This window comes from Struthio camelus, chromosome 2 (genome assembly GCF_040807025.1).
Source record: "Struthio camelus isolate bStrCam1 chromosome 2, bStrCam1.hap1, whole genome shotgun sequence".
In the NCBI taxonomy this organism is placed as follows: domain Eukaryota; kingdom Metazoa; phylum Chordata; class Aves; order Struthioniformes; family Struthionidae; genus Struthio; species Struthio camelus.
In genome coordinates, this window is record NC_090943.1 from 144,427,335 (window position 1) to 144,448,883 (window position 21,549).

A 21,549-nucleotide genomic window follows, 5' to 3' on the forward strand; every position below is an offset into this window, starting at 1 on the left:
GATCACAAGTCTTGTTGGAGAAAACAGTTATTATAAACAGTGCTGAGCAGATAGTTCTTCATATAGAAGTATTTTTAAAAGCTTCAGAAACATTTCACAGTAGTTTGCATTATGAATGCCTTCCTCAGCCTCAGAAATGTCTGTATATACATGTGAACGCATGTGAATCTGTGCATGCGTGTGTGAAAAGATATATGTAGAAAGGGAGATTTGTTTTGGCTTTTTTCCTCTTTGAGAGAGTATAACTTCTCTTCTCCTTCCTTTTGTGGCCATTCTGTTTGCTCTTGGTCTAGGGACGGTGTGAAGCACTATCTGAGAGGACACAAGAGGCAGCTGATACTTTCTCCTACATATACCCCTCCTACTCATACCTATACCAGTCATGTTGGGTGCATGTTCCTCTTTCAGTCCTAGGAGATCTGCCTGGGTCTTCAGCATTTCAATAGAAAGCTCGGGTTTTCTGCTACACTGGGCCTTTGGGGCTTTGCTAAGGGCATCAAAGTGATCTAGGAAAGACCATCTCTCACCAACAGAATGACATAGGCAGGGTTGTTTCTGTTCAGTTTAGGGCTCTCTTTCCTACCCTCTGCCTCTTGGGCCAGGAAAATTCATGCTTTTCGTGACTTGGCAAGAGACATGTGTATCAATAAGCACTCCATTAGGGCTTCTTCACTGAGAAAACTGAGTTAAAAACAGGATCAGAAGAATGTGGGGTATAACTGGAAGGGATGTAATGATCCATCATCTTTGTACTGTAAGAAAACAATCCCTTTTTCCTCATCATGTTACATTCAGTTTGGTGAGCCTGACGGATTCTCAGCAGTAGTGTTGGCCACACCATCAAGGTGTGTGTGGCTGGAGCAGAGGAAATAGGATAGGCAGAGAAAGGAAGAGCCGTGAGAAATCCTCTGCCATGTAGAAAGGAGAGTTTGGGTGCTTGGCAATTGCCTCTGACTAGCTGAAAATGATAACAATGGGGAAGGCTATATGGGATAAGTCACACATTCCCCCACAAGTTAATACAATTATGACCAAGTTGCAGCATACCTGTCATGTCTTGTCGTTTCTTTTTAAGTTTACATGATAATGTATTATAAGATTTTGTGATAAGAGCTCAAAAAATAGAAAGCAGTTTTCTAAACCATTATGATTTTGAATACATTGCCCCCAGACTCAAACTTATTCCAACATCATTGAAGAATTAAAGGAAAAAAGGGAGTTTTAACACTCAATAAAGGACCAAGAAAAAATAAAAATAGAGAAGCTGATCACTGTCTTGAATGTAGTAAATAGAAGTCCTTCTTAACTTTCATGGTTCTAATTTGCATGTGATAGGTTGTGGCTTCAATTTTGTTACTCAGCTACTCAGAGTAAAATCAGTGAGACTTCTTTCTTAGGCACTGCTAAGAATATATACTGCAGATACAGAATTGTTGCCCAGATTTTTCTAGGCTGACAAAAGACACACCCTTGGCATGAGATTTTAAAAGATAATTAGCGTCTACGTGAATCTATGCCTTACAAGTAGTCAAGTGCATCACACAAAATATATGTGAGTCAGGATTAAAAGGTCCTATTCAAACAGACTGCATTCTAGTATGGGAACTCTGTGAATAACTATTTTGAAAGTTGGTTTAGAAAATAATTAAATGTAAAGTCATTTTAATATACAAATGTCTGACAGGAACTTGAAGTCCAACCCTTAACCCTGAAAAAAAGATAAAATAAATCTAGATTAAAAAAGGATTTGAATTTCTCTAAAACCCACAGAAAATGTTACCATTTAGTAATGACATTCCTTCTCCATTTGACCTCAGCTTGACACGCTGAATTGCTCTGAACATCCGCCGCCATGTACAGAAAGTTCTACTTCTTAACTCTTGCTGTTCTAATTTGCACACAAAAGTACACTAGAAGGGATTTTAGGGCCCTAACATAAAACAATAAAAGCAGCAAATTCATAAGCAATTAGGAAACATGCTCTACAAAATGTTCCTTAGTGCAAAAGGGCTGCTAATACATTACAGAGAAGGTAGAGCTATGAGAAAATGATTGAGTTTTCTGATACATAATACCATGTTCGCATTTCATGGAAGAAAAGAGTAACAGTGCAGCTGGCAAACAGAGAATAACAGAGTTATGCATGCTTATAAAACATGGCTAATTCGGTGAAGAAACTCAAACCATTTATTCAGAGGCATGGAAAACCTACTGCCTACAAAATATTTTGAACCTCCATTCTCCTATGTAAACTATGTTTATGATAGCATGAAAAGCACCTTCAATTCTCTTTCCTCATCCTTCTTAGTTTTCTCCCAAGCCCATTGAGATCAACGGGAGAGGAGAAACAAGGATTAAACGGTACATAGGTGAGTACTTGTTTTTTCATACGTGTGGGTGATTGGTCACTGTTATAAAAGATAGGTTGATTGTGTGTGATAGACTCATGCAAACAAACACTTACATGATACTTTAATCACATAAATAGTTCCACTGGCTTCCAATGGACTTCATGCACCACCAGAGTTAAATATGTACATTTAGGCAAAAGGATGGCTCAGCAACGAGGAGATTTTAAATATTCATCATTAGCCCATTAATTTCAATGAGGTATAGGGCTACATTAAACTTAAATCATGGAGCTTTGGAAAATGACATTGCAACCTCTTCAGAAACCTACTTTGAAGAAGCAAAGCAGGAGTTGTTTTGGTTTGAGTTGTTGAGGAATTTTTACATCTCTGAAGAACCTAGCACAATTGTTAGTGTTAAATAATTTATTGGCACAATTCAGGGACATATTAATTTTCCCTACTGGAAAATAAATTGATGACAGTGTTAACTACTTCTAGTATCATCCCAGCTATTTGTCAAGACTGTACAAAGTCCAGGTTCCTTGAATATTGTAATAATAAACCAACAGGAAGCAATTATTTGTTTACACCTTCTAGCCTCATTTTACTAGCACCTTGCCTCAAAGGTCTTTCACAGATATTTTCTGAAGGCTAAGCTCTCAGTGTTTTTGCAGATGCAGTCCTGCAACAGCTTAAGATTGTCCAAATTGGAGCTGCCATAATTACAGCCTGGGTCCTCTCTAACATCACCTGTTTCTGCCCTGTTCCCCATGGTGACTCAGTAAAGGGAGTAGTGAGTTGAATGAAGACAAAACTGTGAATGGCTTTTTAACAGATTAGTTCCCTGAATCAGCACACACAATTTCAGGATCATCACTGCCCATACAAAAGAAAGAGCAGGAACAAACAGCCAGGTTGGTTGTAAGGGAAAGCCACAGCAGATCTGACCTAGGTGGGATTAAGTCACTGCGGAACTGGTCTCTGAATCTCCTTCATCTCCTTTCTGCTGTTCCTGCTGTTTCTCCTACCCTCACACAATATTTTCAGGAAATAAAAGCTAATGAAATTCTTTATACTTACACTTTGCAAATATATTTGGGGTAGATATATGTGCCTGTGATTGGAAGGCGGGCTACTAGTTCCGTAAAGGAGTTTGACAGTTTCTTTTGGGTAGGCTGCAGTGAAAAATGGTGGCTGCATATTCCTGCTTCAGAGAAATTTAACGCAGCCTAAAACGCCATTGCCAGTATTTGTTGATAGTACTTTGTATTTTTTTCTGGGAACTGAGGAACTATGGAAAATAGATTCATTTATTTTTCTAAATAAACAAATCAATCTTACTATTATTCACAGAGTCACGTTGTTCATTGCTTGCAGGTTTTTCAGACGATCATCTAATATTTCTGAAAATGTATTTTAGTTCTGAAATTATAGCACAAGCAGCATTTGTTTGAGAATGAATATCAGAACTGTACTATTTCTTACTCATTATTTTCCGTACATCAGTTTCCTATTTAAAAATGTCTCCCAATCAAGGAGCAGAAAAAGATCATATAACTCAGGTAAAAAATGTCAGTCCTTTACCAGCTGAAAGAAAAGGAAACACCCAGTTGACTTGATATCAAAACCCAGTAAAGGAATGAGATATTTCTAGTAATTTCAATGGGATTTGGTGTCAAGGAGAAGCAAGAGTGAAGCTGCTCTAAGAGGAGGGACAAGCTAGGAGCTCATGAGCTGATGACTGACTCCAGCACAGGCAGGGGCAGTGCCCTTGCCAACAGGGCACAGATAAACTCCTTAAGAGAGTAACACGGATAAGAAGCAAAAAGAACTATTGAGTCAAATTTTCTCTCTTGGTGCTAATAAAATAAGTGTCTTACCCAAGCTGGTTTTGAATATCTTGAGTAGTTTTGCCAGGGTCCTTGATATGCACTTTCCCTGCCTTGAGTCTAGGAGTCAAGATTTTCTTCATAGTTTCTTCAAATTATTCCTATTTTAATTTTCCTACTGTAGTCCCCCCTAAATTATTCTCCTGGGTTTTGACTTTACCCCTATATTTATAGAGTAAGAGTTGTGTTCACCCACCATCAGATGAAATATAGATATTCAGCTCTTGGAATTGTTCCCCTTAAATTAAAAATCTCTTGTTCTCTCACTCGTAAATATTTCTTGGTATATCAGGCGTCTCCAAGTTTCACCCACTCCTTAAGCCTATTGTTGTCTCTTGTCTGCTCTCTATTGTGATCTGTTATTGCATGCATGAAACAACTAGAGATTATTGGATTTTTTTTGAAAGACAGATATAATTTTGTTATTTCCTTGCACACTTTTCTAACCTCTCTAGGAACCTTTCCATCTTTTCTTGTTTCTTGTAGTACCTCTCAGCCAGCTTCGCATATTGTTAACATGCTGGCTGCTGCTCCATCTCCAGATCATTAGCTATATTATTAAAGACTGGAGCTACTATTTAAGAGTACCACTGCCCTCCACAGGACAGAATGGCAGACTGAATATTCCCTCCTCAAGTTTGCCACCCGAGCAACAATAGAAGAAAAAACTTCATTCTTTGTTCTTCTTCTGAAGGCTTGCATCATGCAATTTCTGCCTGAGAGTTGCGTTTCTGTCTCTGCTACACCATATCTCTCGGAACAAACATCCCTTGTTGTCACGAATTGCTTGCCTTCTGGAAGCTCCTTGCTTGCAGAGACATATGGTCATGTCTGGTCAGAAACAACTGAATCTTAAAGCTGGTTTAACTTAATGGACAATTTCTCTTATAAACTCACTGCAATGGTTATCCTATGCTGAAAGAGCTACGTTTTCTTCTCAGCTTTATCTTTACTGTGGAGATTATGCAGTGTCCCAATATGCTGTAAAACCTTCACTTACATAAGATCAGTAGCTCCCACTGAACCAGATTAAAGAGAAGACAGAAGAAAGTCCTCAGTGGTCTCCATTTAGTTTAAAGAATTACGTCCCTAGTTTCCTGTTATAGGGTCCTGACTCACCATTACTCCAAGGCAATTATACTGGAGTGAAAATGAGATGTGACAACTGCTGAATAACTGAATTTGAAAATAGGAAGCATTTTTCGCAAGGTAGCACTTCTTTGGGTGTCTGAATATCTGTTTATCTAAAAGCTACTGATTAACCACCTTGCAAAAGATCAGTTCCCAACATAGAGAACTAGGGCTGGCCACATCACTCTCATCAACATTAACAGACACGCTCGTCTATAAAGTCAGTCCTTCTTTACCTTTACAAGTAATGAAGTATTCTGAGATAAGACCATCACCAAGGGAAAGTGAGTAATATTCACTCTTTCCCTCCTGGTCTACCCTGGAGTGACTCCATCAACATCAACTGTGAGTTGTCCTTTTTTTGTTCCCCTATAAACAAACGAGCAAGTGGCCAGTTTTACTTCTTATTATTTATAAATAACAGTGCAAAGTTTTATCTCAGAAGGGAATTTTAATAGTGAAGTTACATATCCCTTACAAGAGGGATTTATAATGGGAAATGCACAGAAAGAAGCTATACCCTCAGTATTGCAATTAAGCTTTTAAAACATCCGATAATTCATTGTTATTTGTTTTTCCTTTCTTTGATGAACTGATAAATGTCACTTGAATATTTGCTTGAGCACTCAGTGGAGAAGCTGGTTTTCTTCAAAAGAAAATAGCATACACACTTATTCCTCAGCTACTGTATAAATTCTAAATAGTACCTTGGCAGAATTATGAAATAAAAATGAATGCTTTTAAAGGCATTTGTGGAGTCTGGGGAATAAATGATAGAATTTTCTTATATTTCTCATATATGCAGATAACAGATACATTTAATGCAAGAAGGAAATAGAATTTTAATAGAATTTTTAACTAAAGATCTTGAAACAAAACTAGACATACATTTTAATTGAATTTCTGGCTCAAATTACAGCAAACCATTATAAATCATTAGGAATCAGTTTTAAAACTGCTTTCACTTTTACCCGTATTACAAACACAGAGGTAAGCTTTTACAGCTACAGATAAGTGTTAATAAATTACCCGAATTTCAAAATTAATGGCTGCCCGGCTGCTTTGGGGAGATATCATTGTGTTTCATGAATATTTTGATTTTGTGATTAGATCAAAATGCACTGAATTCCTAAACAGTCATAACTAAGGTCTGCTGATCATAAACTGTTCTTTTTTAATAAATTATATTCCTCACAAATCTGCTGATATGGAATAATTAGAAATTGGTTGCCTGCATTTACTGTAATATTTGCATGACTTCAGATCTCCACCTACTGATCTAGTGGCTGGCAGGAAATGTACATTTTGTACATTTCTAAATATACCTTGCCTGCAGAGATAATGGTTTATATTGTGATGTTAAGAAGGTTTTTATTTGCAAAAAACAAAGAGGTGTCACTTGCCAGTTCTGGGAGACATTGATTAGGCTGTTTATGTCATTCCTATTCAGAACTTATTATTTACAGCTTTCCTGTTTCCTTTCCTTTGTAGGAGATAATGATCTGTCTCTTGTAAACTGCTTAAAGTGTGCCTATTTTCTCTTTTTTTAGGGAGTCTTGAAATACATTTTATAGAAGGCAAGCATATTGAAATGGAATGTAAACGGTGTAAAATACAGCATATTAATCGAAAATGATATCTGTCAATATAATCTTTAAATTAAGTGATATACAAATATTTATTGTTAGGAAATGAAAATTGCAAATCCATTTTTCATTGTGGAATGCACATGTATCCGAATGTGATCCTGTAAGACATATACCTTCTATAATTAAATGCCCTTACCTTTTGGGAACTATTCATTTTAAACATATGTACCTGTGCATATCTGTTTTTTGCTACAGATCTTCAGTGAGGGAGGGAGTGTGCATTGCAACACGGCATTCAGCTCTTAGAATGACCTAACTACACAGCTTCCCTGTAGTTTCTTTACAGCCAGATACCTTAAGGTGCATTTCAAATATAGGAAGGTGCCTTCACTTTTCTGGCAAATGCAGTAAAGATCTAACATGTTTCTTAATGCTTACTATACACCCAGTATTGAAGAGGCAGGCTACAGCCTACTATATAACACACTTAGATGATGGGAGGAAGACAGTGCTGGGGATATTCACATGCTAAAATTAGAATAATCCTCCATTTCAATAAAGCAAAAGGCAATTGTCCCCATTGCTGTGGCTTTATATTGTGAATGATAGATCTAGCAGAAAATACTGTTTACAAACCTTCAGTTGGATTACAGATTTACAATTTATTTTAATGAGAATATGTCTTTATTAAGAAAACTTTACCCTGCTGTCTGTTTTCTCCCAATTGTCATTACAGTTGTTACTGCAGCCGGGTGAAAATCTTCTTACTCCCACACTGGACAAGTGGTCCTGGAAACCAGAAGACATGTAAAGTCATCATGGACAAAGCTGTTAATTACTCACAATCATATTCTTTTGACATTTCAGCTAAGTCTTTGTGCTGTTTATTTTGTGGATATGTATCCCATTCTCCCTGGCAGCGGGACCTAATCGCATTAAAACTTAGTACTGAGTTTCATCAGCAATATATCACATACCCATTTTAACTATCCTCAAAATGAAATTTGTTTTCTTTTTAAATATAAAGGAGAAATCAGTGCTGTAGAAGGAGAATACCTCCAATGCCTACACTTGTTGAATAACATGTTGATTGATGCTTTGTTAGCAGCCCTCAAAACTGCCACAGAAACATTAATCTGTGTATTAATGAGTGATTTTTCAATACTGAAGAATCTGATAATTTGGTCAAGTGCAGATTAATAAATGTGACGATGAAAGAGGGAATCTTGTTTGTTATATTCTTTCCACTGGCCATACTGGAAACCAGCTTCCCTGGCGAGGGAATATTTTCCTGGCTAGCCTGGCTTGAGGGCTGCAGGTCCATGATTTGGGGCCAGTGTTATGTTGGCCCTACTTTAGCATGCTTTTTTTAACCAATTAGGAACTTGTAATAAAAAAGCAAACCCAAATGACAAGGCATGTTATGTAGAGGGATGTATTATGTTCCCTCTCTGCTTATGTATAGGGCACATAGAGGGGTGTATGACTGCTACTGTAAGGGACACAGTTAACGATAGAGAAGGAAGAGGCCTCTGTAGCACCAAACCTTAGGTACTTAAGGTGCCTAAATTGCAAGGGTAATTTGCCTGTGCTTCTAACAAAGGCTTCTTCCGCAAATGATTCAGGCAGGAAATTAACTTAGACAGGCTAAATTTTCCTCTAGCGGAGGCACTCTCTCTTCATTAACTATAGTGGAAGCTTAGAGATATCAGCCTCCTAACTTAGGCATGTAAATTAGTTATCCGCAGTTGGCCAGCGAGAATACTAGCCAACTGGCAAACTACACAAATAATTGGTAACTGTACAAAGACTTCACATGATGCAAATCATTAATAATTGAACTGAGGTTTTTTTATAAACTACTAAATAGGAATTAGCTCTGGGAAACAAGGAAATAATCTGGAAAACAAGACTCAGACAGGAACAAATAAAGAAATAGCCAGATACATCCTCTGGAACTCCTAACATCTATGGAAAATTAGGTGCGCTGTGGATTGGAGACATGCAGATAGAAAAAGAAAGTGGCATAGAGTTAGAAAAATATAGGTTTTACTTTGAAAGCTATGTTTGGCCAAGATATCCTTTAAAAATACTATGTAGGACATGAGAGCTGCTATGGTTACACCAGCGAAGACCGTCTTATTTGAACCTAAAGATTTCTGTGAGAATCCTAATTCTACCCTTAGAGGATATTACTAACTCCCATTGATGTTAGTTCTTCATGGGACAAAGTTTGGGCCTGAGGATTGTTAACTGGTATAATTCTTATGAAGAGAGAATATACAATTCTTCTGGCAAAGAAATAACAAGGGATAATCTAAAGTGCTCTAAGCCACCATCAGGAAGAAGAATTATTATCTTTTCTTTTTACAAGAAAAAAGAACCTACATTTAAGCTAATATTGACAGATCTCTGCAGACCAGAAGAGAAACAATCCCGCAGCCTCAGCAAAGCAAAGAGATCAGTCTCTGACATCCTTTCAGAGACCAGCTGCTGGTGAAAGAGAGCGGAGGAGCAGCGAGGCAGAGGAGCAGGCGTGTGCAGTGGATATTCCTGGAACCCAGTAAGTAGGCCTAGCTATTTAGCAGATTTTGTAAAGTACCCCTTTGTGTGGAAAATAAATAGACTAAAATATGATCCTGAAATCTTCAGGATCATACACGGCATAAGAAACTCGGTTAGCATCAGTGTTCTGCTACTGAATTATTTGTACCTGTGCATGTTTGCATTAGCGATAGTGACTTCAAAGTGCTGTGGTGACAGTCATTCTGCATAATGCTGAACAGCCAAGCATGTTTTAACAAGGGGGCAGGATTACGTTCTGAACAATTCTAGTGCTATTTGCTTTGTGGAAATGCTTAATTGTATGCTAAATTGACTGTAGACATGATCTTTTAAAGCTCAGTTTTTCAAGGGTACCTCAGGGAGTTACCATTCACCTCCCATTGACATGCAGCGTGATTTGGGCAGGGAACTCCCTTAGGCTTTTGTGAATATCCCAGCCTTATTGTCCTTTTCTGGACAAACATGTGACAGCCATTGTCCTGACTGGGGTAGGTTAATCAGCTAATATTTATATCGTGTTCTGGAGACTGTAAGGTAGGAGAGAAGTGCTAACTGTTGGTATTATTATTATTGAATTAGAACTCTTGTTCTAAGCAGGGGAAACCTCTCCTGCACCCCTCAAGTGACAACTGCAAGAAGTCAGAAACCTATTTGCATAGGGTTTTGAGGAAAAATATGTTGTTAAAATACTCAGGCATAGCGTGGGTAACGTTCGAACATCATATGTCTACACGTGCTGGTGGCTCCCATCTCTGCAGCACAGGGAATCATACACCTGTGAGGTGAAGAGCAGAATTGTCTCCTCCTTCCCAAGGAAACACAGGCCAGAGATCTCTGCCCGGCTCGTAGTGAAAATTGTGTCAGGGATAGAGAACCCAGATCCCTACTACTGTGCAGCAGTACCTAAACAACAAGATTAGTTCAGTATACACTCAAAAACAATGTTTAGTTTCCGTCATTCAGACTTCAAGGATTTGAGATTTTGCTTATAACTTTCCTAAGCCCTTCCTCTAGAAGCAAACTGATTCTCTTGGTCTCCACCCTGGTCATCCAGGGACTTCCTTCTCCCATTAGTGGCCTGAGCACCTTCTCTGCAGGGCTGTGCTTCCTGGACAAGGTGATCATGACAAATCTTTTGGTCTAGAGATCAGCAAGAGTATTTTTCCCTTGTGGGTCAATTTGGCAAGGAGCTCAGGGGAAGGGCCAATCTGTATTAACTGACTAGGCAATTTATGTTAGAAGGAGAAATGGCAATATTTAGCATGTTTCTACTGCAGCTTCAGCCCCCTGCACATGAAGGCAGAGACCAGAGGTGACTGAAACCTGGGACAGGGCAAGTAACATTTTGCCTGTTAGAAGTCACTCTTCATCTGCGCTCTATTCGATCAGAGCAGCAGATGAGAGGGTTGAGAAATGAACTGTCATTGGGACAGACTGAAAAAAGCCAGTCTCTACTTATCAGTCACATGGTATAAAACCTTTCACCTCTCACTGGAACTGATTTAGTGCCTGATGTATGTGGGAACATCCTAACATTATCAAGTTAAAGTGCTATGCTCTCTGTTTAAAGCCATCCTTGTGCCTGATTTTGTACTTACTAATGCACATATTATTATAATGACACACCAAAGCAAGATCGTTCTGCAATGTAAAACAAGGTCAATTTAGGAAAGCAAACTCTAGCCTCCACATCCTCAGAGGAGGCTTTGTGACTAACTAACAGTGTTCCAAGAAGCGGGAGAAACACAGCGTTACCTCTCACATACTCCTGTTTTTCAGAGTAGCCCCTGAAAATGGCTAAAGAAGGGTAAATTATAGCTCTGCTGAACAAGTCAGATGTGCAAAATACTGATGCGTTACCCAGATTCTGCCTAGCCAGAATGACAACTGGATATGCTAAAAGCAAAGAGTCTGTTTAATAAAGGGAGCATTACCTATGAATATTTATTCATATGCATATATGTGATAAATTTCTTCAAACTGCAGTTGGAATCATGACTGGCATGTGGAAAGAGCACACAAATCTGAAATAGACTAAAGGTAGGTAGAGAAAATTGAGGAGAAAAGGGATATCTTTACACGCGTTCAGCTCAGGGAAACAAAGAAACCTAAGAGTAGACCTCCACAGCACAACAGAGTTTATGTATGTTAGACGTACCTGAGTTTGGCGCAGGTTAGGTGATGTATCCACATAGCAAAGAAAAACACTGTGAAAAGATAATGCTTTAGGACTCAGAAGCAAATTAGAGGTAGTTGAAGATTATTCCTTCTGATACGAGGAGTTGCTCAACAGCTGCTCACTGGGATCCCTATACAATACTGTATAGTGTCCTATAGGTAGGTGTATATTCAGATCCACTGGATATTGCAGAAGGAAGGACAGCCCCACTCACTGTTGCTCTTGCTTCTGCCTTAACCCATGAATTTTTCCACCTGCTCCCGTATGAGAACAGGAACTGGCTCTCCCTCAAACTGAGCCCGTTCTCACTTGATTAACTGCTTATCTTGTTATGGGGCAAGCTCCAAGCTCCGTAGGCTGACATTTTCAAAATTAAGCACATCAATCAGACACTTGAACCCCTGATTCCTCATTGTGTAAAAGCTACAGCTGTCACCAGATTTATTTGGAGGTATTTGTGATCTGCAGCTCTAAAAACTGGCCATTTTTATTTAGAGTCCTAAAAACAAACTCAAGTACTTAGCTTTAGGCAAGTTCATCTTGAACCTTGGTCCTAAGCCCTTTTTTAATTCTCTGCTTGGTAAAAGAAGGTAAATAGTTACTGTGTACATATATCAGTGTTGTCCTGAAGATTAGTTAGGATTTGTCAAATGTTATGCAACATGGTAAGTCATACCCATTTTTGGAATGTTTTATGGAACTGTTGTGGCACAGTTGCTTTAGATCACTTTTGCTTCGTTTTAAATATACAAGGCTTCTTTTAGGCTTCTGTTAGAGAATTCAGTGTGGAAGCCGCTTTTCATATGCTTAGAATGAAACTCGATCAAGTTAACAACGGAGGGAAGCTCAAGAAAACTTTCCCTCATACAGGGAAATGTTGTCATTCCACTTCATAAACAGGGACTAGAAGGACCAAATGATACTAAGCATTTCATTTATAGCTATATCTAAACAAATTACACTTGAATCTCATTGTCTTGGACCTGTGGGAACATATATAAAGATGCTTCCTGGCTTCAGGGAGTTTAGAATTAGACATATGGATGAGCTTTACGTAGAAGTTAGATTACAGAGTTTACTGTAAAAATCCTGGGATTTCACCAGTAATTTATGGGTAGATCTTGCTGGAGAGAAAGGAATATAATTTAAAATTTTGGAGGGAGCTATTTACACAAAATGATCTGTTCCTACTTTACTCCAATAAGTTAAATTGAGTCAGTGGCAGGTTCACTCAAATTCTGTTGCATCATGGGTTGCGTCATGAATTTACTCTGAGGAATACTGCACACCCACAGCTGGGCTGATCCCCCTGGAACTGCTTTTGAGAGTAATATTTTGTCCACAAGGAGCTCATAATCAGTCAAGCTCACAATCTTCTTAGAATAGTGATTGTCTCTGATCCTGCACTTATCACCAAAAATGGAAAGAGCAACAAGATGCATACAAAGATTATCAACCCATTTTGCAATAAACCTGTTTCATGATTGGTGCCTCTTTCACTTGCCACTTCTTTGACATTCAGTCACCTAGATATTGACGTGCAGAGATCAGTTTAGGGTGGGAGGTCAAGGGAAGGTATAAAGAGCAATGATGTATGTGGAGCTCATTGTGTCTTCAACTCTAGTTAAAGAATTATAGGATGTACTCATAGATTTAATGTTTAGCAACTCCTGATATCTCACGGTTATGTTATTTCCAAAAAATAACTTATTGCTAGTGTGAAGCAATCAGCGAGGACAGGACGAGCAAGCTTTCTCCCTGGTCATGAATATTTATTGTTATTAATGCACATTAATCAGCCCTTTTCAAAATAACAGAATGATTTAAGAAAATAGAGGAAATTACAGTTTTGAAGAAATAATTCAAAGGAATATTGTCTAAGAGAGGGTCAAGTATTAATTATTGCTCAAGCTGTTTTCCAGCTGATTTGTGATGTAAAAAGTGTGTTTTATACAAAGCTGATTGACAGTTTGTCCTAATGGTCAAAAAACTTCAGTATTTCCAGGGTATAATCATAGCCTTTCTGTACGCGATGGAGTAGCTGCTGCATGGGGTGAAGTCTTGGGCATCTCTGACAGATGGAAACACTTCTTTCACTTAGAAGTATCTCAGGGTTATATGTTTTACCCCAAGGAATCTAGGAGGGTAGTAAAAAAAAAGAACATTCCACATCACATAACTTTTCAAACATAATGGGAATTTTGTGATAAGGAGAATTTATATCTGAAAGTTTATACATTAAAAGTAAGAAATTAAGGTATACACATAAGAGAAATCAAAGTACTCAGCAGAACAATCACTGTCAAAACATGCAATGCCCAAGTAGAAGATAGTCTTTAGAGAATATACACTTTTCCAGGTACTAAGCTAAGAAATCCTTCATACCATACATGACAGTGCAGGTCTTTTCAAGTATATATGCCAGGAAGATCAATTGGATCCAAGGTGCTGCATGTTGTAATGGAAATACTATAGCGCAATACTCATTGATTGAAACTGAGTATTCATTTCAAAGTAAATTAAATGTTGAAATCTTCTCAGAATTCTTCTAAATCTGAAAAGTTATTTTAATTTCTATGGCTAATCCATGCATTTCAAGACCGCAGTGGTACCAAAATTGCTATGGTAATGTCATCTGACTTCCTATATAAGATAGGTTTATGTAAATTAATATTCTTTACAAATAAGCAGGACTGTAACAAAGTAATACCCATATTCTAGAATTACTTTCCTATCACTGAAACGTTCCACAAGACTCCTAATTTCAGGCAAAGTCAGAGGGGATAGTAATGAATATTTTTTGTATGGCACCATGAAACTTATCAGTCACTGTGGAAGTTCTCCGTATTAAGACAATGCTGGTGGTAGCCATTTTGCTAAGAAGTTGCATCATTTCCGCCAAAGGATTAAAGGATCACAATGACAGACTGATAAATATCTGCTCTAAAAATCTTTTCATGCATAGGAGTCTCAAGGAAGAGGAATACTAAGTGACCTTTCCACCTCACTAAAAAATATTTCAACTGTACTCTGAAAACAGCCTCCTGCCTCTGTTACAACAGAGCTTAAAAATATTCTGGCATTTTGGATTGTATATGAAAACTTATATAAGAAAGTATCAAACCTGGAAAGAGACCCCCTCCACACACCCCTTGCTTGCCTTCCAGTCCTCATTCATTCCTTACCTCAACAAAAAGTATTGGGATAGGGCTTAAAAGAAACCTGATACAACCCAAAAAATCTCTACCTTAGAGAAATCCTCAGTGATGCGGTTATGGCAACGTCAAAGAACTGGATACCCACTTTTTGAAATAGGGACATGACTTATTGGTGACTTAAGTTGGAGTCTTAAATCCTCTCAAGTAAGTAGGAGCTGCAGCATCTTAAAAATATATAAAAATTGGATCAACTTTTTTAGGTCTGAAATTTTAGAATTAAAATAGAACTGATCATAAGAAGTGTGTTGAAAAGTTTTCCAGTGTGAGACACTGTTTTGACTAAAAATATTGAATGCAAAATGTTGGTGAAAAATGCTTAGAAAATATTTACTAATCCTGTTTTGATTTTTTCAGCGTTAATGTTTTATGATTTAAAACATGATATAAATTCATTTCAAAATAGAAATATGCTTTAAAGATAGCTAAAATATTTCAAATTTATTAACAGAAAGGATTCAAGCATCCATAAATGAAAATTTAGAAAATGGTCCCCTCAAAAGGAAAAGAAACTTTTTTGAAGTTAGTTTTATAGAAGTTATAAAATATTGGAAAATATGCTTTTCACTGGGCAGAAAATCTGTTCTTCAGCTAGCTCTCATTTTGGAATTCAGCACTAAGCATATGTGTATGAGAGTAGTATTAGCCCTAGTTTCCATAAATTACATGGAAGTCTGCTTTTTCTATGGCTAAATCTGTTTGAAAATGTCATTCTTATTGATTATGCAGAGCCTGATCGTTGCTTAAACAGAGTAATTTGACCCACTGATTTAAAATGTCAGGAAAGGCAATACTCAGTCATACTTGGAACAGGTTTTTCATCTTAAGTATTGGGTTTCCCCAAGACCAATTTTTCTTTAACATGAACCCCTTCATTCTGCCTTCATGTCCCTCTGCACCCAGCTCTGCACTTTCCCTTACTACTGCACTTTCCCGTAAGATGACCACTCTGTTCCCATACAGTATGTAAACTCTGTCGCCTCTCCTCAAACGCAGTGATTAGTGCCTGTAGGCAGCAGCACAATGCAAATAATCAATACTCAGTGATGTTTTCGGAGGGATCAAAGGTGAATAAACCAGGACCTAGGGGTTTTGTCCCCCTCATTTAGTAACAGCCTTGCCCCTCTCTACTGATTCACCTCTGCTTTCCTCTTCTACACATATTACAGCATCATAGTTCCCCTGAGCTCCTGACCTGATTTCAGTAGCTCTCCCGAGCTGATGCTTACTCAGTGAAGAGATCGTTATATTAAAAGACAGGTAAAGTGAAGAGAAAAAGTTCCTAGCAGCCAAAACCTGGCAAGATGGGACGAGGTTGCTCTCTTTTTTGAGTAATTAAAATCATTTCTCTGCCTTCACAAAGTGTGTCTCTGCCCCCTGGAAAACTCAGGGAGGACAAACAGTCTTCAAAGAACAACACTTTTGAGATTTATCAAAGGATTTACTCAGTGTTTTATAAAACGTGATGATGCCAAAACTAATGAGTAGCTGTTAGAACCTGAAGTCCTGTATGCAGAACTCGCCACAAGGACACGGTAATGCTAATGACGAAGCAGATAACCACAGTAAAGTGAGGCGTGGGGGTGGCTGGGGAAACCACTGGCGTAGATCATCAGCGTGTCTCAAAAGTAGCCACTAAGTTATAAAGAGACAACTATTTCAAAGCGTGTTAGGGTCCGTTCATTCTCTGGTATTAAAACCGTTCTGACCACCTGGCTTCTAGTTCTTTGCAACAGAAGTTTCAACCTGAAATAACGTGTCTCAAATGATCAATCTTTAAAATTTCTGCTTTTCTAAAGCTGTTCACAAATATACCTTTTAGAATACATATCTTACGGGCAGCACAAAAACATTTTAATAAATGCTAACATGTTTGTAAACACAATGAAAATGGTATTTCCCACTGAGCGGTATAAGATCATTTAAATAAAATATCTGCCTTTGGACATCAGACCCTGCTGGTGAGCCCAATAGGATTTGTGCTTCATTTTCCTATTGGAAAGCACAGTATATGTGGACATGTTTTGTGAGAACTGATAAAAAGAGAAATCTCTAACCCATGACATCTGTACAGATTTCTCCTTTTTAAATCTTTGCATCTTAATAGACTTCCAAAATTCATCCCTGAAAATGTTTTGACTTGTTCTAAATGCCTCATGCTAAGAGGCAAATATCAGTGTGAGAATTCATTATTTCAACAGAACTAAAGTTTGACAGAGGTAGGAGAGCAGAATGCAAATGTCAGCGTTGCTGGAGGTACCAGCAATCTGATAAAGCCCATTTATTTCTATGACTATATTTTCAGTACAACAGTGTCACCTGAATATCTTCATTCACTTTATGTTTATTCTAGCTTCTTTACAAAGACTTCCATCTGAGACCAGAACCTGAAACCCTAACTCAGAAAATACTGAGCTCTCACTCAAAAAAATATTATTTGAAATCTTGAAAATAGATAAAACTGAATATAACCAGACTTGCAAGGTGCTGAGCTGTTCTGTACAGTCTGAAAGCCTGTCAGCCTGCATAAGTGAGAGCTGCATGTAAGAGAGAGTGATCACCTGCACGAAATGAGGCGCAGATGAGCCATGAGGACTGGGATGCATATAGGCCCTCCCAAAGTTTGATGTCTTGATTTCAGTAGGGAACCAAAGACAGGAAGGTCCTGCTGGGCAACCGAGTCTTGCCGCCTGATGGCACAGGAGGGCCTTTCAACTCTCTGATGCTCTTGAACTGCTTGTTCTTGTGCAATGAGTGTCCTCTAAATTACAGAGCTCCTCTCTCTGATCCATTTACAGAGACCAATTGCATGTCTTCTAAATGTTATTGTAGACAAAGTAAACCAAGCTCTTTCTCATTTGAAGCAATGTTTGTTTTCCCCATATCCTCCTAGTAGTTCCTTTCACACCTCTTCCAGTTAGGATTTTTTTTTTTTTTAACAAAGATGCCAGAATTTTGCACAGGATGATAAATGAGGCCTTACTAGTGCATTGTGCAACGACACTAATACTTTTAACTCTGGTGAGACTTCTTCTGCATGTCCTTGTCATGGCTGCTCCATCCAGGCAGCCTGCTGCCTTTCTGGGGCTACCCGGCACATCAGGCTAACACGCTCTGCTAATGCAGGCATTTCCAGCTGATGACCTCGCTCAGCTCTTAGGAGGGTTTTCTGTTAATATTTTTCCTAATAAAGACTGAATTGACACTGATGCATAACTTTGAAAACAGCTTTGTGGGTTGTGAATTTTAGGTAGCTATCAGGTAGCTTTGCTTCAAATAGCTTTATTTTCATGTGTTATAAACTGCCCAATCTATTTAACTCATGCATATTAATTTCTCTTTCTTAAAGAAAACTGGTTTATATTTTACTTTAAAAATATTATTTTTCTCTCCTATGGAGAATATGAAGAAGACTTCTTAAACTTATGTACCCATAGCAATTGTATCTATTAGTATTTCTATAAGCCACTATTGAGGCTAATGAAGCAATATTCTCATTAATTTCAGTGATATATATTCAGTAGCATAATTTATGACATTCGCAACACTGGATGGCTACCGACTAGGAAAATCTAGTTATGTGAGATACAGCACTGAAAAAAAATCTGAGGGAACACATTTTTAAATGCAAGGTCTGAGTGCTGATTGACATGCTTTGTACGATAGTAAAATCTGGCAGGTGCATTAACTTGCATTCCTCTGATCTGTACACATCCACACTTGTCTTCTTAGGGTACTTGGTAATAAGCTTCTTTAAAGATCCCTGAGTAAGCACTGAAGATAATATCTGGAGTATGTAGCACTCAGTCCTTTTAGAATGGCTTTTTCCTGCTCCTTTCGTTTTCTTAAGAAAATGTCAGTTTAATCATATCTTAATGCTTTGATAATGCGTTTCTTTACATAGCTGTAGAACACTCACTTCAGTGTTTTAAAAGAATTAATGTAGATGTAAAAATGCCAGTTAAATGAGATTTCTTCCAACAGGCTAAGAAAACTGAAGAGTAAGGCTTCAAAACTTGCAAAACATTTGCACAGCAACACAAATATGCCTTAACAGAGCCCACTCTGCATGTATTATTGTAGAAAAAACTTATATTTCCATTCTGCAACTTCAGAGAACCTGTACACAAACTCTTGTATTGCCAGATACTGCAGCTACCTTTTTCACAGAAGTTAACTTCTGATCTCTGCCTAGCAGTTCACAAACTTTACCAGCCTAGAAACCTTGACAGCAGTTCTCTGCAACTAAATATTAGTTGCCAGAACTGACCAAACTCATAATGGCATACCTTTTTACTGCTTAAGAAAATAAGGACTTGTGTCATGTTTCCACTGGCTGGCTCTGTACCAATAAGCATGTTAGGAAAGAAATTTGTGTTCTCTTAGGAGACAGCACATTGAAGTCCCAGTACGGGTTAAGTACCATTGAAGAGCAGGTGCACAGTAGACGAGAGTGATAGAAGAGCCTTCTGAGACAGGCATCTGTTCCTCAGTTGAGTCCTGAACTGTTTTCATATGCTTGCAAAAATTATCATGATTTTACCTTTTAATGAATTTCTTACAAGTACAAACACTGAAACAAAGCTTCACATACAGTAAAAAATTAAATATTGTAATGTGTGTTACAAAGGCATACTTAAAATACTATATATTCATTTATGCATACAGAGCAAAACAGTCAACAGGGTAAATATAAACATAAACTTTTTTTTCCTGTTCCCCATCTCAGAGAGGATTTATGCTGTTTGATGTTTTACTTACAGTGTCTGCATACCTAGGAGATTCTGCAAAATGCCTTCTTCACCATTACATTTGACTGCTGCTAGAAATCCAATTTTTGTTATTGATTTGTGGACTCAGCTCCTCAAATAGGTCTAATTGGAAAGGTTTTGTGATTCTTGTACTCTAGTCTCTAAGATTAAAAGAGGCCCTTTCCTACTTTCCTCCAAGAAGAGCATAATTTATGATGTTCTGCAATATATATTGCACGAGATAAATTGACAAGTTTCATGTCTTTGGCTGTAGTCACTTTCTGTAAGTAGAAAATGCTTCTAATTCCCTATGTGTCTTGTAAAAGTAAATATCTACTGTGAAATCCAGACGAAATTTGACAGGACACAACATTAAGTAAGATGATCCTATCTTCGGTATTTTGCTTGAAATGTCAGCCAAGACTCTCTAACGTTTCAGTAGGCCTAGAATAAAACCTAGGAAAATCCTCATTCACACCTATATAAATATAATGGATTTAATGAAATGAATATAATGAATGAATGAATTCATGAATCTCGGATATGTGTGATCTGGTATTATTTTTTAAAAACTCTTACTGCTAATTGTTTTCATATTAATAAATGTTTGGAGGATGTATCCTTCTTTTTATGCCCTATGTTAGAAGCAGCATGATCGAGGCTGTAACCGTAATAATAGAAATAATGAAGCACAAAGATTCAGAGAGTTCTTCTTTCATTTATGCCCTGATCTAAGGCCCGTGGAAAGTTAATCAAAAATTTTCCAGTGATGCAGTAGTCTTTGGATGAAGCCCGCACACTGGTATGAATAAAAAAAGCAACCACGAAATCTACAAAGTTACACGATTGTGCAACAAGTGAAAACGAGAGAGAATTAAGCCCACATCCTTTATAAGACTTCTATTTGTGATAATTTATAGATATTGCCCTATTTTACGGCCTACGCAGCTTGGAGGCAAGAAATTTGATGGACTTGGTTATAATAAGGGAACATCCCATACTGCAGATGAGAAGCATTTAAGAAGGGCTAGGTGTTTCCTGCTTAACAAATTCAGCTAGTTAAGCCTTAATTTTTTTTTTTTTATTGTGTAAATTAGCCCTGCCACCAAAACCACTCAGTCCTTAACTGTTGAAGAACCATGCAGGAAGCTTAAACAAAACCAAATATCCTATATCAAAACCATATTTAATATCTTTGTTTCAAATGCATTCTGTAAAGCAGATTCCTATTTCAGCAAATACCACCTTTTCTTCCTGCTCTAAGAGGCTGCTTTCCTTCTGCATTGATGAAATCTTCCACTGTTTTATTTTGTGATATGTCAACTTGATTCCAGCTCCTTTGTTTAATGTGTTTTCCCTTGGACTGATTCTTCTTGTAATTATATAGGCAAGTCTGTTCCTTGATACCATGTAGGCCCCCTTCATATCCGAGGCAGTGCAGGCTGGTCCCCCTTTACTTCTCCAGATCTACCTTAGGAAAAGGCAAGGTCACCTAACATCAAGAAAAGCCATTATTTCTTGATGAATACTAGGTGGGTCATTGCAAAGACTATTTTGATGACTAATAATGAGACTTCTTCAGTACTAGGTCAAGAAGCATATATCTTTTGAAACTGAGAACTGAGAAGTAGTAACAGCATTTCAGAATTCAGAACAGAAAGGTGAGTAACAGGGCCTTTGTCTTTGAGCTCCAGTATGGATATTCTGACAAAAAAGTTCTTTGCCTTTAAAGAATGGCAAGATGTAAAGACTGCTTTATTGGCACTCTCAAAAATGCAATTTCACTTAGGTGACAGAGAACAAAACTGAAATCCCTAACGTAGAGTAGCAGAAGAAAGGACATAGTAGAACGAACTGCTACTGTTGAAACAAAGAAGGT

The 21,549-nt window shown here is 37.8% G+C and overlaps 1 long non-coding RNA gene across 2 annotated transcripts in view; it reads left to right on the forward strand.

Annotated features, from left to right (window-relative positions):
• The first annotated feature begins 9,247 nt into the window (after positions 1-9,247).
• The window catches only part of LOC104148944 (uncharacterized), a 39,826-nt gene continuing 27,524 nt past the window's right edge, over positions 9,248-21,549 (forward strand). For both annotated transcript variants that reach the window (XR_695233.2, XR_695232.2), the window contains exon 1: positions 9,248-9,523. This is a non-coding gene — a long non-coding RNA (uncharacterized lncRNA). The remainder of the gene's footprint in view (positions 9,524-21,549) is intronic.